Raw genomic sequence first — 21,822 nt, forward strand, 5'->3', positions numbered from 1 at the left:
GCTCTCCCCTGCTCTGGCTCTGGCACCGTTGCTGCCAGACCCAAGCCCTAAATAAACAAAACCCCAAAACCCACACCAGGGCCACAGTCCAAATGGTTCAACCTCACACCCAGTAACGGCGAGGAACCTGTCCCCATAAAACAGTTCAGGCGGCCTGTAACTATAATACAAGAGTTCAGGTGGCCTACCTCGGGTCGTGACAGCAACAGAATACTTCAGGCGGCCTGCCACGGGTGCAATGGCGGCGGCGCTGCAGCTCTGGCGGGCGGCCACGGATCCGGTGGCACGGTGGTTAGCACTGTTGCCGCACAGCAAGAAAGTCCTGAGTTCAATTCCACCATCAGGCCGGGGTCTTTCTGTGTGGAGTTTGCATGTTCTCCCCGTGTTTGCGTGCGTTCCCTCCGGGTACTCCGGCTTCCTCCCACCGTCCAAAGACATGCAGCTTGAGGGGATAGGTTAATTGGATAATCCAAATTGCCACTAGGTGTGAATGTGCGAGTGAATGTGAGCGTGAATGGTTGTCTGTCCCAGTGTGTTGGCCCTGCGACAGACTGGCGACTTGTCCAGGGTGTACCCCGCCTCTCGCCCTATGACAGCTGGGAAAGGCTCCAGCGCCCCCCGCGACCCTGAAAAGGAGAAGCGGAAGCGAATGGATGGATGGAGATTTGATGGTTTTGTTACAGACTTTTCAAAAAAGTGTTTTGCTTTTCTTTCACAAATGTGGGGATTAAATTGTGTTAAAATGTACAAAACAGTGATATCATGTTTTGTGACGAGGACCCAGGCACAGAGAGACTTGATGCATTTAAGAATCTTATGATTTAATAAAGAAATTTGCAGACTTGCACAGAGATGGTAAAATTATGATGACTGATCACAGAGAAGAAGACAACAGACGACGAGGAGAGAGAGGATGCAGGGGTTTAAATGCACCAAGGAGACAGTCAGAGGGAACTCGGGACAACTGGAGGCATTTAAGGATGCAGGGACTGACAGAGACGGGGAAGAAGTCTCATCGTGACGAGTAAAGTTTATCTTGCTGGATGGGCAGCTCTCTGGGTGCTCAGCACCCCCAAAGCTCTGATCCTAGAATCGCCCCCGGTGTTTAGTATAGCTTAAGTCCTGCGTTAAGTCTGCGTCATTGTGAATTGTTTCCTGTTTTACTTTGAAAGTCCATGTCCTTTGTCAATGTATTGAGTTCTGCTTCCTCCTGGTCGTGTCATGTCTGATTACTCCCAGCTGTGTTCTCGTCCTCGTTCCCCTTGTTATCCCTCTGTGTATTTAAGCCCTGTGTTTCTCTTCGTCCACGCGGCGCCGTCTGTGTTTCGTCCCTCAGGTCATGTTCTTAGTGTTTATTTCAAGTCAAGGTTTTCTCATGGTTCTTTCATGCATCTGCACCGAATCTTGTTCATACCGCTCGTAGCCATAGTCTCCCTGGTTTTCATAGTTAGTCATACTGTTCTCCAGTTTCGGTTCTAGTTAAGTTTAACCTCTGTCCCGCCGTTTTTCTCATGTCATTGTTTCAGCCACAATAAAGGCTCGCTTTTCATTTGAGATTCAGATTCGTCTCTTCATCTGTGTCCGCACCCGGGTCCACCTCACGCTCTCCACTCGGGTCCACCTCACGCTCTCCACTCGGGTCCACCTCACGCTCTCCACCCGGGTCCACCTCGCTCTCTCCACTCGGGTCCACCTCACGCTCTCCACTCAGGTCCACCTCGCTCTCTCCACTCGGGTCCACCTCGCTCTCTCCACTCGGGTCCACCTCACGCTCTCCACTCGGGTCCACCTCGCTCTCTCCACTCGGGTCCACCTCGCTCTCTCCACTCGGGTCCACCTCGCGCTCTCCACTCGGGTCCACCTCGCTCTCTCCACTCGGGTCCACCTCGCTCTCTCCACTCGGGTCCACCTCACGCTCTCCACCCGGGTCCACCTCGCTCTCTCCACTCGGGTCCACCTCACACTCTCCACTCGGGTCCACCTCACACTCTCCACTCGGGTCCACCTCGCTCTCTCCACTCGGTCTGCCGACCGTGACAACGACATTGTGGCTGGACATTCAATGTTTTATGTGAATGCCAAATTTGCCACCGATGACAATTTTTGCTGATTTGTCACAGTTTATCACCACCTGATTATAAAAAACTGGTATTTGCCAGCTTGAAAGCAGTCAGTCACAAACTGACAGCAGACTGGTAGCAGACTAATCATTTTGTTGTTTGCTGCTTTGACTCGAAGTGACTTTGGAAATTGCAGCAACCTAATGGTCACAGACGTCTTCTGTCTTTTTTAGCAACCATTTCAAAATCATTGACAGTTGTTTTCCATAGTGTAGCGTGAGAACACTCAAGTCTGCCAAGAGCTTTCCGAAGTGACAATAACCACAGATGAGACACAAATACCCAGAGACAGAATAAGACCATTAAGATGAGGCGAATGTCTTTTAAGCAAAAATGAGTGTCTCAGCTGTGTGATGAGTACTTAATGGAAATATAAACCTTCTTCAGTGCCTACTGTATTGCTGCCAAAAATACATTAAAAGCTTGAAAAGCAAATGAGATCACCGACTGAACAAATGATGAAGATTTACTGAGTCAGTTTCGAGTATCTTCAGGTTCCCAGAATCCTGTTATGTACTGTAGAAGTGAAGCAGCTGACTCCCTGAGCCTTGATATCCTGACGATAAGCAGAGTGGTGGTGGGGTTGGCGTCAGACAAACCCACTGATCAGCCCGGCCTTTATCCAGCTCAGCTGCCTCTGTGTTATAACACAAAGAGAGATCACAGACAGCATGTGCCCAGCAGCATGTTAATGAGCCGGTCGGAGTAAGGTAAGCCGATGCACACCGTTGCATCAGGCATTGCGAGGGGCACTCATATCAGCCAGTTAAATTTAGCACGGTGGATTTTTGATCTCACAGTGGCTGCCGAGCTTTTCTCCTGTTGTCACAGTTAAGCAGCCAGAGTACCTGAGGACGCTCTGAAGCTTTTAAGTGTCTGATAGTTTTGTAGTGTATAGAACAGCTTTAGGCTCTTCATTTTGAATGTGGAGATTTGAGCCAAAAAGACATTTTGTCAAAAGTATTAAGCATGAAAACGTCCGTTTGAGCTTACAGAACTAGAACAACTCAAACTTAGTACACATGCAGTATGTGATGAGGGTATGTAGACAAGGTTTACTTTTCAGGGGAAATATTATTATAAGATTAGAAACTGGATAATCAAGAGAAGGTAAAGGAAACTTTTAACCTATTTGCAACTTTTTGCTTGTTTTTACACGTGTGCCACATGTAGTAGGAATGCAGTACCTCTGGTAATTTTAGTTCCTCATAAGAAACGGTATAATTGAATTTAATCAAGTAAACGTGTGTGGTGTCTACTCTGTTCCTACACTGTGAAAAGATCAGAAAATAAAAATTGAAAGCTTCTGTGTTAACCTGGACTGCTTTAAGGACAGAGTAAGGTTTAGGTGTGTTAATGGAAATGCTTGACCGTTCCTCCAGAAGTGCATTTGTGGGGTCAGACACTAATGTTGGACAAAAAGGCCTGGCTTGCAGCTTCTGTTCTAATTCATCCCAGAGGTCAAGATCAGGACTCTGTGCAGGCCTGTCAAGTTCTTCTGTAACAGACTCGCTCATCCATGTCTTTATGGACTTATGGACGTTCTGTGCACTTGTGTGCAATCATGTTGGAATAGGAAGGGACCGTCTCTAAAGTGTTCCCACAAAGTTGGCAGCAGGAACGTGTCCAAAATGTCTTTGTATGCTGAAGCATTAAGAGTTCCTTCTACTGGAACTAAGAGGCTGAGTCGAAAAACAAAACAACCTGACACCGAACTTTGCACTTGGCACTATACAGTCACACAAGTATCATTCTCCTGGCAACTGCCAAACCCAGACACCTCCATTGGATTGCCAGGTGGAAAAAGGTAGTTTACTACTCCAGAGGACATGTCTCCATTGCTCTAAAGTCCAGTAGCAGTGCCCTTTAAACCACTTTGGGTTGTGTTGGGTTGGATGCAGGACCACTGAAAGCCGTCCCTTAAAGCTCTCTACACACTGTGAGATACTCTGAGGGTCACATGAAGTTTGGAGATCTGTAGTCAATGCCTGTGCAGAAACAAACATCTGCTGACTATGATTTTATTTAGTAATACAATATTTAGTAGTGAGAAAATTTCACAACTGTCAGGGTGCCGTGCTGGAATTGACTGAGCTCCTGAGAGTAGAAGCAGTCTGCATGATATGGTGGTTATACACCTGTGGCCATGGAAGTGATTGGAACACCTGAATTCAGTGATTCGGAAAGGTGAATACTTTTGGCGATATAAGCTGTGTCCCAGAACCCAGGCCGCATCCTTCAGAGGTCGCATTTGTAGGCCGATTACGTCACAGCGACGCGACAAAGACTGTCCCAATTCGAAGGCTGCTCCAAATGCAGCTGACAAATGCGTCCTTCATTTGGGTCCGGTGTGTCCTTCGTGGCCCACCATATCCCAGAATTCATAGCGTGGCCCAGCCAATTCCAGATTCCAACAATGGCGACAGCTACTTAGTTTTAATATTACTCTTATTAAACTTTCTGGGTCACAAAATAAACTTCACTTTTTTTTTCAGGCGAGAATGTAGCTGTGTAAACTTCAAATATCTGCTCAGTTTATCAAGACATCACATATTTGCAAAAGTGCTCCGACGTTTTCGGAGACGTCTGTTACCCACCAGCTCGATAGCTGACCGGGGCGATAACAGCAAACGCCCGGCACATTGTTTTCAAACCCCCGTGGTCTTTCACTACTTAAACATGATATACAAGTCATTTACATAACTTTAAAAAGTTATTGTTTGGCTTTTTTCAGTGTTTTATTTATGAGTTAATCAGTTTGGCTGAGATTAAAGTTATAGTTTCACAATAGTTTATAGCTTTCTGAATAAACGTCAAGCAGACAGCTGATTATCAGAAGTGTGAGACGGTCGAGAGTTTACTCCAGTGTCCTGTTATATTTTAGAGAGCAAGGAGCAGATGGCCGAGTTTATTAAACTCCACGGCGCTGACAGCGGTGCTGCAGATCTGAAGGTCCCATTTCACAGCCTCGCACTTCCTTCTCGGTCTTCGAAGGACCCGGCCCACGCAGCCCGTGAAGGCCGGGCGCTCCGAAGGATGCGGCCTAGTTTTTGGGACACAACAATTATGCATTATGACTCCTGTCACACATGAATATGAAGTGCAAATGAAATGGTTGACACTTATGGAAAAAGTGATTGAAACAGACTGTCAGCTTTAATTCTTATATTTTCTGTCAAAATGAAACTATACAAGTTGAAATAAATTCCTAGTTATGACTTTTCTGTTAAATACTCAACTGAACCACACCATCTCCATCTTAAATGTTCTGGCACAGGTGCCTGGTTTGCAAAAGTGCCTTTAAATTCCTGCACTTTTGCTGGAACGCCAACTTCTGGTCTGTTTTTGGGGTCAAGTAGAAGCCTACTATTTTGCAGTTTCTAAAGCGCAGCCCTATACGACTCAGTTTCCAAAGCCTTGCATTGGGACCTCATCCCCAACCATGTATCTAGTTGGTCTCCAAATAGTGAGGAAGATTGCAACTTTCTTAATATGCCTTTAGAGGAATAAGAAGGTTGCAGTGAGAGGCACATTGTGTAATGTATGAATCAGTACTGTCCAAAACAGTGTTCCCCAGAGACTGGACCCGACTTTGACAACAGCAGATCACATCAGTGTTGTACTTTTCTAACATCCACTGTAGAGTGGAAATGTGTTTCAAACGTATTTGTAAAACTATAAAACTCATGTGCATCTTTCTACTCATTAAAACAATTTTAATGTCATATAGGAGACAAAACCTGGTGGATTCTTAGACGTCTGACCTGCAGGTGTCACACAGAGCTTCAGCAGGTTTTCTGGTTATGGAGGTGCGCTTAACCAAAATGTTATAACATCTCTTCAGTAACCATTTTTACACATGATATTCATGAGCGTTTCAACTTTAATCAGGACATACAAACTTGAACAATTGGACTAAATTACCATTTTGAATCTCTTAGCTCAGCAACATCAATTAGTCATCATGTCTGGGAGACGGAGAGCACTGAGGGTTAGGAAACGGGTGTTTAATATAGAATTAGAGGTGTGGGAGCTGAATTCACCAAATCCATTTTTGCTGGTCTGGATTATTGCCAGAAACGTGTCAGAGATTAATTGTAATGTATTTAATACTTATGCTAGGTTTTAAAAAAGGCAGTAATTACAGCCTCCCACACCCAGTATCCTTCTCCTCCCTCCTCGGAATTGTGAATAATTCAGATGCCTGTGATTTAAATGCAGCCAAACAACCGTGAACTTACTAGAAGTTTGCTTTTAGTTGATGTTAGTATCACGAGGTGTTCTCTGAGAAGGGAAACTTCTGAAACAGTAAGAATGGGGAAAGTGGAGCGAAGGCAGTAGGAAAGATAAAAACTAGGTTTCTTTATAAGTTATTTAACTTAAAAACAACAATTAAAATACCCTGGCCATGTCACGGTCCTGGGTCAGTGACCCAGTGTTTTGAGTTCTTGTGCCTCTGTGATTTTTGTATTATGTTCTTAGTTCACTTTGTTGTCCCAGTTTATTCTTTAGTGTAGTGTCTTTGTTTGGTTTTCTTGTATTCTGTTTAGTTCTCTGAGTATTTAGTAGCTCCCCTCTGTGTCTCTTTGTTGTTGGTATTGTCTGTGTTTCTTAGTTGCTCTGTCTCCCCTAGTCTAGTTTGCGTCTTCCTGTTTTACTTTGAAGGTCTGTGTCTCATGTGAGTGTATCCTACTTTGCTCCCTGTCTCGTCAGTTCTGATTTCCCCCAGCTGTGCTCTCCTTCTGTGTCTCATTCCCCTCGTTACTTCCCAGTGTATTTAAACCCCGTGTTTCTCTGAGTCAGTGTCGCGTCGTCCCCCTTGCTGTGTGGATCTCCCTGTGTCTCCCTTGTGAGTTTAGTTTGTGAGTTTAGTTTTAGTTTCCAGTTTAGTTTACTTTGTACGCCTTTCTCCCGCCAGCAAATAAAGCTGAGTTCTTTGTGTTTAAACCTCGTGCCTGAGTGTCTGCATTTTGGGTCCAACTCCTGCCTGCCGCACAGCGATACATGACAGAACGACGCGACCAGCTGTGGTGAGTTTTATGGACGCTGGTGCTTCTGGGACTGTGTTTTCTGGGGCTGTTCATGGGGAGAGTAGAGACAGTTCACGGCGCTTACCTACCTTCGTGGTAACTGACCTCTCACAAGTTGGCATTTTCAAAGCATCCATTCCACTACCAACTCCAGTCTCACCTCAACCAGTACATCAGCCTTTAGCCAGTTCATTAGCCCAGTCTGCATCTATTCCATTAGCCCGGTCACCCGCTCCCTCCATACTGGAGGCTGTGTCTGTGCCACCCATTTTGAATCCCGTTCCTAGCACCCATTTTAAGCGGAGAGACAAACCCATTAAAACCACTCTAGTTTCTCAGAAACTGCCTAATTTCGAGACTGTTATTCGCCCCCGGGCCTCCCCAGAGGCTGAGTTTCTGCCTTCAGCCGACTCTGGACCCCTGGAGGCCAAGACTCCTGCTAAGAACTGCACCGTACCAGCCAGTGCCCTGCACAGTTTCAGCTACCGGTGTCTCTGCCAGAGGCCCGTGTGCCTGCTGGTCCTGTTCTGTCCCTGCCAGAGGCCCGTGTGCCTGCTGGTCCTGTTCTGTCCCTGCCAGAGGCCCGTGTGCCTGCTGGTCCTGTTCTGTCCCTGCCAGAGGCCCCCGCACCTGCTAGTCCTGTTCTGTCCCTGCCAGAGGCCCGTGTGCCTGCTGGTCCTGTTCTGTCCCTGCCAGAGGCCCGTGCGCCTGCTGGTCCTGTTCTGTCCCTGCCAGAGGCCCGTGCGCCTGCTGGTCCTGTTCTGTCCCTGCCAGAGGCCCGTGCGCCTGCTGGTCCTGTTCTGTCCCTGCCAGAGGCCCGTGCGCCTGCTGGTCCTGTTCTGTCCCTGCCAGAGGCCCGTGCGCCTGCTGGTTCTGTTCTGTGCCTGCCAGAGGTCCCCGCGCCTGCTGGTTTTGTCCTGTGTGTTCCAGGGGCCCCTGTGCCCACTGGTCATGAGACTGTTCTCGCTGGAGGGCCCGAGGAGCCCGTCCAGCCTTTTGCTTCGCCAGCTGGAGGGCCCGAGGAGCCCGTCCGGCCTCCTGCATCGTCAGCTGGAGGGCCCGAGGAGCCCGTCCGGCCTCCTGCTTCGCCAGCTGGAGGGCCCGAGGAGCCCGTCCGGCCTCCTGCTTCGCCAGCTGGAGGGCCCGAGGAGCCCGTCCGGCCTCCTGCTTCGCCAGCTGGAGGGCCCGAGGAGCCCGTCCGGCCTCCTGCTTCGCCAGCTGGAGGGCCCGAGGAGCCCGTCCGGCCTCCTGCTTCGCCAGCTGGAGGGCCCGAGGAGCCCGTCCGGCCTCCTGCTTCGCCAGCTGGAGGGCCCGAGGAGCCCGTCCGGCCTCCTGCTTCGCCAGCTGGGGGGCCCGAGGAGCCCGTCCGGCCTCCTGCTTCGCCAGCTGGGGGGCCCGAGGAGCCCGTCCGGCCTCCTGCTTTGCCAGCTGGGGAGCCCGAGGAGCCCGTCCGGCCTCCTGCTTTGCCAGCTGGGGAGCCCGAGGAGCCCGTCCGGCCTCCTGCTTTGCCAGCTGGGGGGCCCGAGGAGCCCGTCCAGCCACCAGCTGCTCCACCAGCGGCCGCATCCACGCCTGCAGCAGCAGCCGCATCCACTGTTTTGTCCACGCCGCCGCCTGCTGCAGCACCTCCGTCTCCGGCTTCCACGCTGCCGCCAGCTGCAGCCTCGGAGTCTCCACCCACGGCAGCTGCAGCCTCGGAGTCTCCACCCACGGCAGCTGCAGCCTCGGAGTCTCCACCCACGGCAGCTGCAGCCTCGGAGTCTCCACCCACGCCATCTGCAGCCTCGGAGTCTCCACCCACGCCAGCTGCAGCCTCGGAGTCTCCACCATCATCATCCACGCCGTCGCCTGGTCCGGCTTCACCACCATCATCCACGCCGTCGCCTGGTCCGGCTTCAACACCATCAACTTTGCCGTCGCCTGGTCCGGCTTCACCACCATCAACTTTGCCGTCGCCTGGTCCGGCTTCACCACCATCAACTTTGCCGTCGCCTGGTCCGGCCTCTGCCTCATCTGCTTCGTCTGGTCCTGGTCCAGCTCCGCCTTCGTCTGGTCCATCTCCGTCTTCGTCTTCGTCTGGTCCTGGTCCGCCTTCGTCTGGTCCAGCTCCGTCTTCGTCTTCGTCTGGTCCTGGTCCAGCTCCGCCTTCGTCTGGTCCTGCCTCGTTTGGTCCTGCGGTTGCCACACCGCCGTCAGAGCCAGCTCGACCTGTTTCACCTCGCCTCTGCCGGCCGTCTTCCGGGCCTCTGAGTTGGCGTCATGGCCTTCGGGGACGGCCCCCAGAAAGAGTTCGTCGCCGCCGCTGGCATCGCGGCCGACCTCCGGACCTGCTCAGTGGCCACCGCTGCCTTCCAAGTGGTCGGCCTCCTAAGTGGTTTTGCCTGCGCCGCCGTTGCCGCCGTCGCCGCCGCCGTGTGCACGGTCGGCCCCCAGAACTGCTTCCTCGCCGTTGCCGCCGTGTGCACGGTCGGCCCCCAGAACTGCTTCCTCGCCGTCGCCGCCGCGTGCACGGTCGGCCCCCAGAACTGCTTCCTCGCCGTTGCCCTCCGCACGGCCGGCCCCCGGAACCATCTCTACGTCGTCGCCGCCGTTGCCCTCCGCACGGCCGGCCCCCGGAACCTTCTCTACGTCGTCACCGCCATTGCTTTCCGCACGGCCGGCCTCGGGACCAGCTCTGTCACCTGTGCCACCCACCTGGTCGGCCCCCCGACCATTTGACTTGTGAATTCTTGTGCCGGCGACCTTCGGGTCGGTCCCCCGAACTGTTTTTCTGTTGTTGCCGTCTTCACGGCCGGCCCCCTGAACTGGCCTGTGTTTGGGCTGCTTTCTTGGGCTCCAGTGTTTCCTGTGCACTGCTTTTTGTTTTCTGTTCCTGGCCCTCCGTCCTGGGCCCCCGCCGCCCGCCCTGGTTGGCTTGTCTTTTGTTTTTCCTGTTGGGCTGTCTGGGGCCAGCCCTTGAGGGGGGGGTACTGTCACGGTCCTGGGTCAGTGACCCAGTGTTTTGAGTTCTTGTGCCTCTGTGATTTTTGTATTATGTTCTTAGTTCACTTTGTTGTCCCAGCTTATTCTTTAGTGTAGTGTCTTTGTTTGGTTTTCTTGTATTCTGTTTAGTTCTCTGAGTATTTAGTAGCTCCCCTCTGTGTCTCTTTGTTGTTGGTATTGTCTGTGTTTCTTAGTTGCTCTGTCTCCCCTAGTCTAGTTTGCGTCTTCCTGTTTTACTTTGAAGGTCTGTGTCTCATGTGAGTGTATCCTACTTTGCTCCCTGTCTCGTCAGTTCTGATTTCCCCCAGCTGTGCTCTCCTTCTGTGTCTCATTCCCCTCGTTACTTCCCAGTGTATTTAAACCCCGTGTTTCTCTGAGTCAGTGTCGCGTCGTTCCCCTTGCTGTGTGGATCTCCCTGTGTCTCCCTTGTGAGTTTAGTTTGTGAGTTTAGTTTTAGTTTCCAGTTTAGTTTACTTTGTACGCCTTTCTCCCGCCAGCAAATAAAGCTGAGTTCTTTGTGTTTAAACCTCGTGCCTGAGTGTCTGCATTTTGGGTCCAACTCCTGCCTGCCGCACAGCGATACATGACAGGCCAGGGACACAAGAATTTAAATATATAAAACAGCACAACTACAAGTTCTAGTCTCGGCCGATCAATTAAAATCAATAAAAGTCTAATTAAGAAAAGTCAACTAAAAAGGCGGCAGTGCCCTTGGATGTCCTCTCCACCACTTCGCCCCAGCGTCCACTGAAGCAAAGGGACAGCAGCAGTCACCACCAGGCTTCCTTTAGTCGGGTCTCAGTGCCCCTCACCACGCTAGCCATCCTACTGCCAGTTACCGGTCCATGGCTCTCCCTCTTGTCCACTCCGCCGCGCCTTCTTATTGGCCTTCGGCAGCCAAAAGGGGAACCCTCATTGGTTATAGTCCGCTCAGGTGTGCCGAATTAGTGATCAGTAGGGGTAGGGAGTGTGCCCGGAACAATATGCACAATAAAACATGCGATAAAAATGTAGGAATAAAATACTCTACGGTATTAAAAGATTAGAAATGATAAAACACAGCAACACATGCAGAAAGATTAGAAAAACCCATCAAGTTAAAACATGTTCCACCCGGTGACATCACATGCAGCTTACAGCCTGCAGTCCATACAGACTGAGTAAAACAACTAACAGAGTCACTGTGGTTCTTCAGAACAATGTATCCAGTTACATGTGGTATCAAACCAAAATAGCATTTCATAAAATGAACGTCACCAATAGTCAAGCAGGGTGGTGGTGAAGTTACTGCTTCAGGACCTGGACCACAACTCTATCCCTCTATCTATAACAATGGTTATGAGCTTTAGAGCATGAAGGTCATGCAATAGGACACTGATCTGAAACATATCGGGATGTTCACCCCTGAACTGTAAAACTAAATCAATAAATGAACATTATGGAATGGCCTATTCAACGTTTAGCCTTAAATCCAACTGAGATGGTTTCACACAACCTCAAAACAAGCTGCTGACAGCGTCCTGTATGAAATGCTACCAGGAGAGAGGAAGGCAGGCAAAAGGCCGTCCCAGAGGGGTTATGCTTTTGAATGGAGCGTGGACGATATGTAATGAAGGCAGCTGTTGTTGTCATTTGGCATTTTATAAATCAAACTGAAGTGAAGTGAAAGTCCTCCAGTCTGGCTGAATTCAAACAGTTCCTCCACACCCATGTAAAGGACTCATTACCATTATCACAAACACTGCAGTTCTTGCTGCCCAGGGTGATTAGGTTCAGGTGGTAATTATTTTTTGATAGGTTTGGATCTCTTTTTTTTTTTATAAACAAATAATTTAAAACAGTTTATTTTTGCTGTAAAAGAGAAAGAAACGAGGAAAGAACAAACCCTTTTTCACAGAACTGTAAATCTTCTTACAAAACACTTGTTTTGCAGCTCATAATAACAACACGATGCATTTCACTGGAGTCGCAAATTAGATCAATTTGTGAGAAATGCAAATGAAAAGAGATGACAGAAGATAAATACTGGTAATATATAAGCAATGATCGTCATCCTCAGAGGATTGGGACAGTTTTCATGAACATCCTGACAAACCTAGACATGAGAGTAAAGCAGCTGTTCGTGTGTTCACAGAATGAGAGCTGGGTTATTGATCCGGAGGCACCAGGAAACCCTGTTCTCCCACTTCCACTGTGATGAAACATAATCACTTTAAGAGTGGCAACTTTGCCATGCACAAGCCTCCAGAAGATCTGAGCCTGTGTGTGTTGTAATATGTAATCTGAATACATAAACATAGACTGAAAAGTAACTTCTCTCTTTGTTTGGTACTGAAATGGTCAATTAAGGCTTAAGTAAACAGTAGCCACTGAAACACAAAACAAGGACAATAAAGTCAATAAAACATATTGGGGGATTTTTAGTGTGACTGCGCTGCAAATTATCTGGTGCTTACCATGATTTAAAATCATATTTTTAGACAGGCCAGATAATTTGCCTTCTTTTAAAAATGATATACTTGTTTCTAAGCCTTGATTTTAGATTATAAACTTAAATCAAGAATAACCATATTTGTGTCTATATTATGGAAAGAATAACTCTTAAAATAGCCTGCATTATCTCACCAGATCTTTCTCAAAATATAACTTGTTTCAAGATGCAGTGACAAACTCCATTTGCTTCATTTAATAAAAATTCACACAAATCTGTTGAAAACATGATTTATTCAAAAATCATGTCTGACTTCACATTTTTACATAAAAGAGAAAACATTTTACCAAAATCTATGATACAATCTCATTTCAGAGACAGCTGTTTGCCCCAGCATGCCAGCATTATGTGGCACAACACTAACACTGGTTTAGGAAACATTTGATGAGGGTTCACCGACATCAGAACACTACACTAAGAAAATACGTTGGTGCAGCTCTAATCTTAAGGCTGATTTCTATGGGAAATGATAAAAAGACTATGTTATCTATGTTATTGGCACAAACACAATTTCCCTGAAACTAATAGAACAGTCTGAAGTATAATCAATGAGCTCATGTGCTAATTCTGTAGCATGAACTGATACAGGTGTTCTTCAATCTTACTTTTCAGTCGCAATACAGTTTGTAAAGAAATAATGGGAGCAAGAACTTATTTGTTCTTGCTTTTTCAAAAGAATCAGCATCTGTCCACAAGACTGTTTCAATTTGTTGTCGTTGTATTCACAGTGTCTGTATTTGCTATAAGCAAAACCAACCCCTTCTTTAAAGCCAGCAATCTTATGCTGGGATAGCATTTTTCTGCAACTGGCTATAAAAAACACCAAACTACTCAATTTCACCATTTGACATTTCAATCCTTACACCACTGTAGGGCAGTTTCACTTGAAGAATTATTTTCGGTACAACATCAACACCCCACTGAGCGATGTCATCTCCTTTAGCGATAGCAAGAAAGTCATATTGCAGCTAACTTTGACCTAAATTATAATCAATATTTTAAGTACAATAAAACATAACCAATGTGTTTGCAGAAGCATGAGACCCTAACGGGTTACATATTATAAGTGTGTACAGTATTAATTGCATTTGGCCTGTAAATATGGGGTGAGATGTAAAGAGGGACCCGTTTGTTAAATCATAGAAGAATCCTTCTCTGCTTCTTTGTGGTGCAGCGTTCAACAGATTCTCTCATCAGTCAATAACTGCTTTACACTTTCAGTTAATGGTACGTAGTAAAAACTTTGTTGCTTATGGACATGACCCTTCAAAGACCTTGCTTTACCCAACAAATCTTCTGGGATACTACTACTTCCTATGAGTTGACTGGGCTGAACAGTTCCCCTGTGGCTCTACTTTGTCCATAGCAATGCTGGAGAAAGGATCCATGAACTTATCAAATGTAGCCAAAGCCTCATCTCGAAGCTGAGTGGTTCTCTCGGCATGATCTTCAAACACTGTCCTCAAGTTTGCCTGATATTGTTACACTCCTGAGATGATATGTTTGACCGTTCTCTGTGAAAATATTTGACAAACAAAGTAACTTATTCTGCATTTATATAAAAAGTTTGAATGTCATTATAAACAAGTAAGATATTGATTGCATTGGTTACTGTATTGATCCATTAAGACTATGACATACCTGTGATTCGTGGCACTGTTTTTGAGCACTGATAGCGAAAGCCGCAACAGGTGTGGTAAAGGATGTTGTAGTAGCAGCTTCTTCCTTCAGAGCAGAATAACAAAGTTACACTTGGCCAATTCTAAAATTCAACAGGTATAATCAGTTACACCTGATGATTGGACCATAAAAACAAAAAACAAAAACAAAGTGAGTGAAGTGATCACTGTTAATAATGTCACATGACTTAATAATTGATCAACAAATTGATTTACTCTGCCTTACAGAAACCTGGTTGCAGCAGGATGATTATGTTAGTTTAAATGAATCAACACCCCCGAGTCATTCTAACTACCAGAAATCTCGAAGCACAGGTCGAGGGGGCGGTGTGGCAGCAATTTTTCACACCAGTCTATTAATTAATGAAAGACCAAGACAGACTTTTAATTCATTTGAAAGCCTGATGCTTAGCCTCGTCCACCCCAGCTGTGAAACTCAGAAACCAGTCTTACTTGTTATCATCTATCGTCCACCTGGGCCTTACACAGAGTTTCTGTCTGATTTCTCAGACTTTATATCTAATTTAGTTCTGAGCTCAGATAAAATAATTATTGTGGGTGATTTTAACATCCATGTTGATGCTAAAAATGACAGCCTCATCATGGCATTTAATCTGTTGTTAGACTCAATTGGTTTCTCTCAAAATGTAAAAGAACCCACCCACCACTTTAATCACACTCTAGATCTTGTTTTAACATATGGCATAGAAACTGAACATTTAACAGTGTTTCCTGAAAACCCTCTCCTGTCTGATCATTTCTTGATAACATTTACACTTACAATAATTGATTACGCAGCAGTGGAGAGTGGACTTTATCAAAGTAGATGTCTTTCTGAAAGCGCTGTAACTAAGTTTAAGAATATAATCCAGCCACTGTTATCATCGTCAATGCCCTGTACCAACACAGAGCAGAGCAGCTATCTGAACGCTACCCCAACAGAGGTCGATTATCTTGTTAATAATTTCACCTCCTCACTACGTACGACTCTGGATACTGTAGCTCCTGTGAAAACTAAGGTCTCTAATCAGAAGTACCTGACCCCGTGGTATAATTCTCAAACACGTACCCTAAAGCAGATGACTCGTAATCTGGAGAGGAAATGGCGTGTCACAAATTTAGAGGATCATCATTTAGCCTGGAGAAATAGTTTGTTGCTTTATAAGAAAGCCCTCCGCAAAGCCAGAACAGCTTACTACTCATCACTGATTGAAGAAAATAAGAACAACCCCAGGTTTCTCTTCAGCACTGTAGCCAGGCTGACAAAAAGTCAGAGCTCTTTTGAGCCAACCATCCCTTTAACGTTAACTAGTGATGACTTCATGAACTTCTTCACAAATAAAATTTTTATCATTAGAGAAAAAATTACCAATAATCATCCCACAGATGTAATATTATCTACAGCTACTCTTAGTTTCATTGATGTTAAGTTAGACTCTTTTTCTCCAATTGATCTTTCTGAGTTAACTTCAATAATTACTTCTTCCAAACCATCAACGTGTCTTTTAGACCCCATTCCTACAAAACTGCTCAAAGAAGTCCTGCCATTGATTAATTCTTCGATCTTATATATGATCAACCTATCTCTAATAATCGGCTATGTACCACAGGCCTTCAAGGTGGCTGCAGTTAAACCTTTACTCAAAAAGCCATCTCTAGACCCAGCAGTCTTAGCTAATTATAGGCCAATCTCCAACCTTCCTTTCATATCAAAAATCCTTGAAAGAGTAGTTGTCAAACAGCTAACAGATCATCTGCAGAGGAATGGTTTATTTGAAGAGTTTCAGTCAGGTTTCAGAGTTCATCACAGCACAGAAACAGCTTTAGTGAAGGTTACAAATGATCTTCTTATGGCCTCTGACAGTGGACTCATCTCTGTGCTTGTCCTTCTTGACCTTAGTGCAGCATTCGATACTGTTGACCATAATATCCTATTAGAGCGATTAGAACATACTGTAGGTATTACAGGTATTGCACTGCAATGGTTTGTATCATATCTATCTAATAGACTCCAATTTGTGCATGTAAATGGAGAGTCCTCTTCACACACTGAGGTTAATATGGAGTTCCACAGGGTTCAGTGCTAGGACCAATTCTGTTTACATTATACATGCTTCCCCTAGGCAGCATCATTAGAAGACATAGCATACATTTTCACTGCTATGCAGATGACACCCAGCTCTATCTGTCCATGAAGCCAGATAACACACACCAATTAGTTAAACTGCAGGAATGTCTTAAAGACATAAAGACTTGGATGGCCACTAACTTTCTGCTTCTTAACTCAGATAAAACTGAGGTCATTGTACTCGGCGCTGAAAAGCTTAGAAATATGGTATCTAACCAGATTCTTACTCTGGATGGCATTACCTTGGCCTCCAGTAACACTGTGAGGAACCTTGGAGTCATTTTTGACCAAGATATGTCCTTCAACGCACATATTAAACAAATATGTAAGACTGCGTTCTTCCATTTGCGCAACATCTCTAAAATTAGAAATATCCTGTCTCAGAGTGACGCTGAAAAACTAGTTCATGCATTTATTACTTCCAGGCTGGACTACTGCAATTCATTATTATCAGGATGTCCAAAAAACTCACTGAAAAGCCTTCAGTTAATCCAAAATGCTGCAGCAAGAGTACTGACAGGGACTAGAAAGAGAGAGCATATTTCTCCTGTTTTGGCTTCCCTTCATTGGCTTCCTGTTAAATCCAGAATTGAATTCAAAATCCTGCTCCTCACATACAAGGTCTTAAATAATCAGGCCCCATCTTATCTTAATGACCTTGTAGTACCATATCACCCTATTAGAGCACTTCGCTCTCGCTCTGCAGGCCTACTTGTTGTTCCTAGAGTATTTAAAAGTAGAATGGGAGGGAGAGCCTTCAGTTTTCAGGCCCCTCTTCTGTGGAACCAGCTTCCAGTTTGGATTCGGGAGACAGACACTATCTCTACTTTTAAGATTAGGCTTAAAACTTTCCTTTTTGCTAAAGCATATAGTTAGGGCTGGACCAGGTGACCCTGAATCCTCCCTTAGTTATGCTGCAATAGATGTAGGCTGCCGGGGGATTCCCATGATGCATTGAGTTTTTCCTTTCCAGTCACCTTTCTCACTCACTATGTGTTAACAGACCTCTCTGTATTGAATCGTATCTGTTATTAATCTCTGTCTCTCTTCCACAGCATGTCTTTTATCCTGTCTTCCTTCTCTCACCCCAACCGGTCGCAGCAGATGGCCGCCCCTCCCTGAGCCTAGTTCTGCCGGAGGTTTCTTCCTGTTAAAAGGGAGTTTTTCCTTCCCACTGTCGCCAAAGTGCTTGCTCATAGGGGGTCATATGATTGTTGGGCTTTTCTCTGTATCTATGAAGCGCCTTGAGGCGACATTTGTTGTGATTTGGCGCTATATAAATAAAATTGAATTGAATTGAATTGAATTGAATTGTTAAAGCTGTGAAATGGAAGAAATGGAAAAGTAGTTAAAGACAATAAAAAAGGGGTTGCCCATTTTCTGATGAGACAAGAGAAGGGGTTGGGTTCATTAGAATGAGATTTTGTCTTTTAATTAATTAATTTTTGTTCACACTTAGATATTAGTTTGTTTACATGTTTGTTGTATTTATTAAATTATGTATGTATTTTAAAATAATGTAATTTAGATTTTCAGGTAGAATTAATGTTTATATAAGTATATGTCATATTTTTATTGTATGCATTTATTATTTTATTTCATTTTCCAAAGAATCATGCCTATACGTTTTGGGCCAATAGATTTTGTATTCTTTTGTTTACTTTTTTTACAGGGCTTCCAAATACTGTCTTATCTGTAACTGTACTGAGCATTTGTAACTCCTACCAGATACCCAAGTTGCTGCCACATGAACGATTTAAACGAGCAAAGTGTCTTTGATGCAAACTACAGCAGGAGACATGACGGCCGCAGAGTGCGTGCCTGCTCCCAGCCTTTATACTCATCCTGGTGATTTACAATCCAACCATAGTGAAAAATGCCTGATTAAACATGGAGAAAAGGAGTAAAAGTAATATAGGACCATGGCTGTGTCATCAGAAGTCACACTACATTTTATTTAGGTTAACACTTACCGTGACCGGGCTGTCAACCTGAGGCTCCTGCGCTTCAGGCAAAGATCCACGAGTTGATATTTCCACAGTGCTGGTTGTTGTTGTTGTACCACGGTTGGCAAACACAGAACCAGACAATTTTCCCATCCTACAGAGTGGGACGTTGGGGGGATCCTCCATCCTCCTGGTGGGTTTCCATTCATCAAATACAGAGGGTGCGTCCGTTTAATGTGGTGAAAGAACGAGTTAAAAACTCCTGTTCACAGCCATCTTTTCCACAATAAACCACCAAATCCTGCCTTCGACCACGAGCTGCATTCATGTTGTTAAGGAGCACAGTCAGAGTTAAAGAAACAAAGATAAAACAGATCATACATTTCCAGAGCGCCATGGTGAACTGTTTATGAGCTGTAGCCATGCAGCTTTACTTTACCGCTCTCCACCGAAGGCCACAGATGAGAGTGTGGGACCGTGGGAAATGTAGGCAAGGCATGTATATATTTTTCCTTAATTATCCAATTTTTCAGTTTTAAATTATATCAGTTATATTTATTTTTAGGCAATAAACATTTTAGACTTCATTTTTGAATTTTGTGTACTTTGAAAAAAATATAAATAATTTTCTGCACATTCTCAGTTCCTGTCATGACCTTACTTTTTCGGGACAAAATCGTTTCCCCTGCTTTGTTAACCAACTGGACTGTTACCAAGATAAAAATTATTTATTAAAAAAACGAACAATAGTTTAAGGTTGGTAACGTTAAGTTCAATAATTACATTTCTGAACGACACTATAGTATAACTGTGCTATTAAGATAAAGTTGTGTTTTGTGAGGACCGCTAGTTAGCAAGCTAGCTAACATGATCATTAGCTAAATGGCTTCAGCTGTGTTGCTACTGTGAGCGGAGGCTTTGGAACGGAGCTAGAGAACCGCTGTCACGGCTTGGATGCGTTTGACGATGCCATACTGTCTGTGTTGCAACTAAGAATATTATAATTAATGTTATCATTAATATTATAATTAATGCTAGGATATATTACTGTCTTGCATTAATTTGCCTAATTGTGTATTTTTTTTTATATCCCGCAACTGTTATTGCTTAAGACTGCTGAACAAGATGCCAACACTTGCCCTCGAAGCGAGAGTAAACCCTTAGGCTTTGATGTGTCTGAATGTCAGCCTCAAACTTCCACTCCCATTTCCTACACTGCTGACAAAACTATGAAAGACCCACCGGAGTATGTGATGTATACAGATTCAGAACTGGACATGGTGCGCAGTCAGTACTTTGCATTGCTCCACAGTGGAAAGGAAAAGGACTGTAAGATGTCGAAGGAGCTCTGTTGCAGACTTATAAGGAGCACAGTCACCAGCATGGTTGCAATCCTCCATGCTAGTCCCATGAGGAAAGAAGTAGGATACCCCTCCAAACTTGAAATGAGAGCAATGTCACAGAAGATTGTCGACTATTACCCCATGTTACGTGATGCTGACACACACATGCCATACGTAAGTCATTCTTTACCCACTACAATATCTAAAATTGAGCGAGATAAAAAAAAAAAGAATGTACAAATATATATTATTTTACCACAGCTGACCATCTACACCAAACTGTACAAACGACTCCAAAATATGAAGTCTCCAAGGAGGAAGCAGGTTTCCATGCTGCAGCGAGGCAGGCCCAGCTCAGACAACATAGGCAATGGGACTGAAGGTGACCTAAGCAAGTGGTTCAAGTGACTATACCATACTTGACCTCAGCAAGGACAACTCAAATGCAGGTGTGTACTCTGGTCTGCTGTAGTAATGACTTTTGGACATATAAAACTTCAAACTTTTGCCCTCAGTTTTCTATTCAGAGTGTATTGCAAGATTTAGACCGTTTTGAATATTTGCCGTAACTTTCTAGCCATTTCCTGTTATTAAATTCTGTTCATCCTCTACTTTTTTCTCAGAGAAAGCATCAAAATTCCAGCTACACTCTACTGTACCAACACAGTCAAACAATAATACCCTGGCTTCACCACTATTATCTAAGTCAGCCTCATGCTCTGCACCCAGGGCTGCTATAGGTCCACCAACTCCAGATGACGATGTTGGTCCACCGTCGCCCTTAGCTACCTCTCTCTCTGCTGACTGTCTCCTCTTACAAACCGTTCCACCATATGGCTACAACAATGAAGCCCTTTCTAAATGTGTATTCCACAAATCACAATGGTGTGGCATTAACTCGTTGGTGTGTCAACATGTGATATATCCCTCATACCATCTTGCCCGTTAGCCATAGCACACACACAGAGTTGCACACAATCACCAGACAATAGTATATATTTTAATACCTTGTGTTGTAGTGGGTGTTATTCAGTACTGATTATTTACACATGTAAATCCTCATGCTGGTCACATCTATCATGCTTTGTCACAGTGTTTCTGTCATAGATCAAATTTCCTAAAAGATTTTGATCCATCAGCTCATAATCTCTGTCCACACTGGTGTGAACGATATACACAGTAAACAAACTGTACCTTGTTTTCACAATGATTTTATTCATGGGCATCTTTAACTTTCCTTTTAATATTTGATTCTGTTCGAAGTAACAATTAACATAAATCCATGATCATTATAGGACAAGGACATAAAGGGAAATGATGAGGACATATAGGGTCAGTTCATTACTTAAACATATTTAACCTAAACATTAATTCTCATAAATACTAAACTGAAAACAGTAACTTAAAAATAATCCTACAACCTTGTTAGAAATTACCGATTAGAAAAATCTGGATTTTCTGAAGTCTAGTTACACCTTGTCTTACAATTGCTCTTTGCTTTCCCTAGCAGACCATGACTGCCTGAATATGCAGGCAAGACATTACAAAACCTTGAGCAACATGTATAAGAAACCAAATGCAAAACCCAACCGAAGTGACATTGCTCAAATTGTGGACTGGAGTTTGAGGCCACACGAGCTTTTATTAATGCAGATGTTACAAGGGAAGAAGAAAGGCCCACAAACATGTTTGAAGCATACCTGTGCTTCAAAGATATTCGAAATATAAGTTCAACTACCTTCAATTAAATTCCTTCTTTTCTCTGGATAGGGTTCTTGACTAACTGAGCACAACCTTGTCATAGGCGATGGATGAATGCGTCGCATCGTTGGTGGTTCCAACTGCAAATACATAGATCACATGAAGGGCCGATGGGCAGAGTTTTGTTCGAAGGTGCAGTTCCTTGGCATTTGGAAGAAGGTCCTGAAACCTCCTCTCCCCTTGGAGGTAAGTGGCCTTTTCATACATTAAATCCATACATCAGATATGTTCAGATTACTTTATTAAGATACTTTTCTCTGTCCACGGTTTACTGAGTTTACTGTCACTCTCTTCACTTCCATCTCTTTTTCCTTTACCAACTACACCACCAAAGTGCCAGTG

At 44.9% G+C, this 21,822-nt stretch overlaps 2 long non-coding RNA genes across 3 annotated transcripts in view; one reads left to right on the forward strand and one right to left on the reverse strand.

Annotated features, from left to right (window-relative positions):
- The window catches only part of LOC146498779 (uncharacterized), a 319,599-nt gene extending 304,985 nt beyond the window's left edge, over positions 1–14,614 (reverse strand). Inside the window, exon 1 of the long non-coding RNA XR_014870432.1 lies at positions 14,535–14,614. This is a non-coding gene — a long non-coding RNA (uncharacterized LOC146498779). The remainder of the gene's footprint in view (positions 1–14,534) is intronic.
- LOC146498794 (uncharacterized) lies at positions 1,905–21,668 on the forward strand. Of its 2 annotated transcripts, XR_014870429.1 has the most exons (4): positions 1,905–6,530; positions 10,728–19,893; positions 19,981–20,168; positions 20,343–21,668. It is a non-coding gene; the product is annotated as an uncharacterized LOC146498794 (long non-coding RNA). The 2 variants fall into 2 exon arrangements; XR_014870428.1 differs by having other exon boundaries at positions 19,981–21,668.
- Positions 21,669–21,822: the final 154 nt, after the last annotated feature.

Source organism: Neolamprologus multifasciatus, chromosome 17, assembly GCF_963576455.1.
Source record: "Neolamprologus multifasciatus chromosome 17, fNeoMul1.2, whole genome shotgun sequence".
Lineage (NCBI taxonomy): Eukaryota > Metazoa > Chordata > Actinopteri > Cichliformes > Cichlidae > Neolamprologus > Neolamprologus multifasciatus.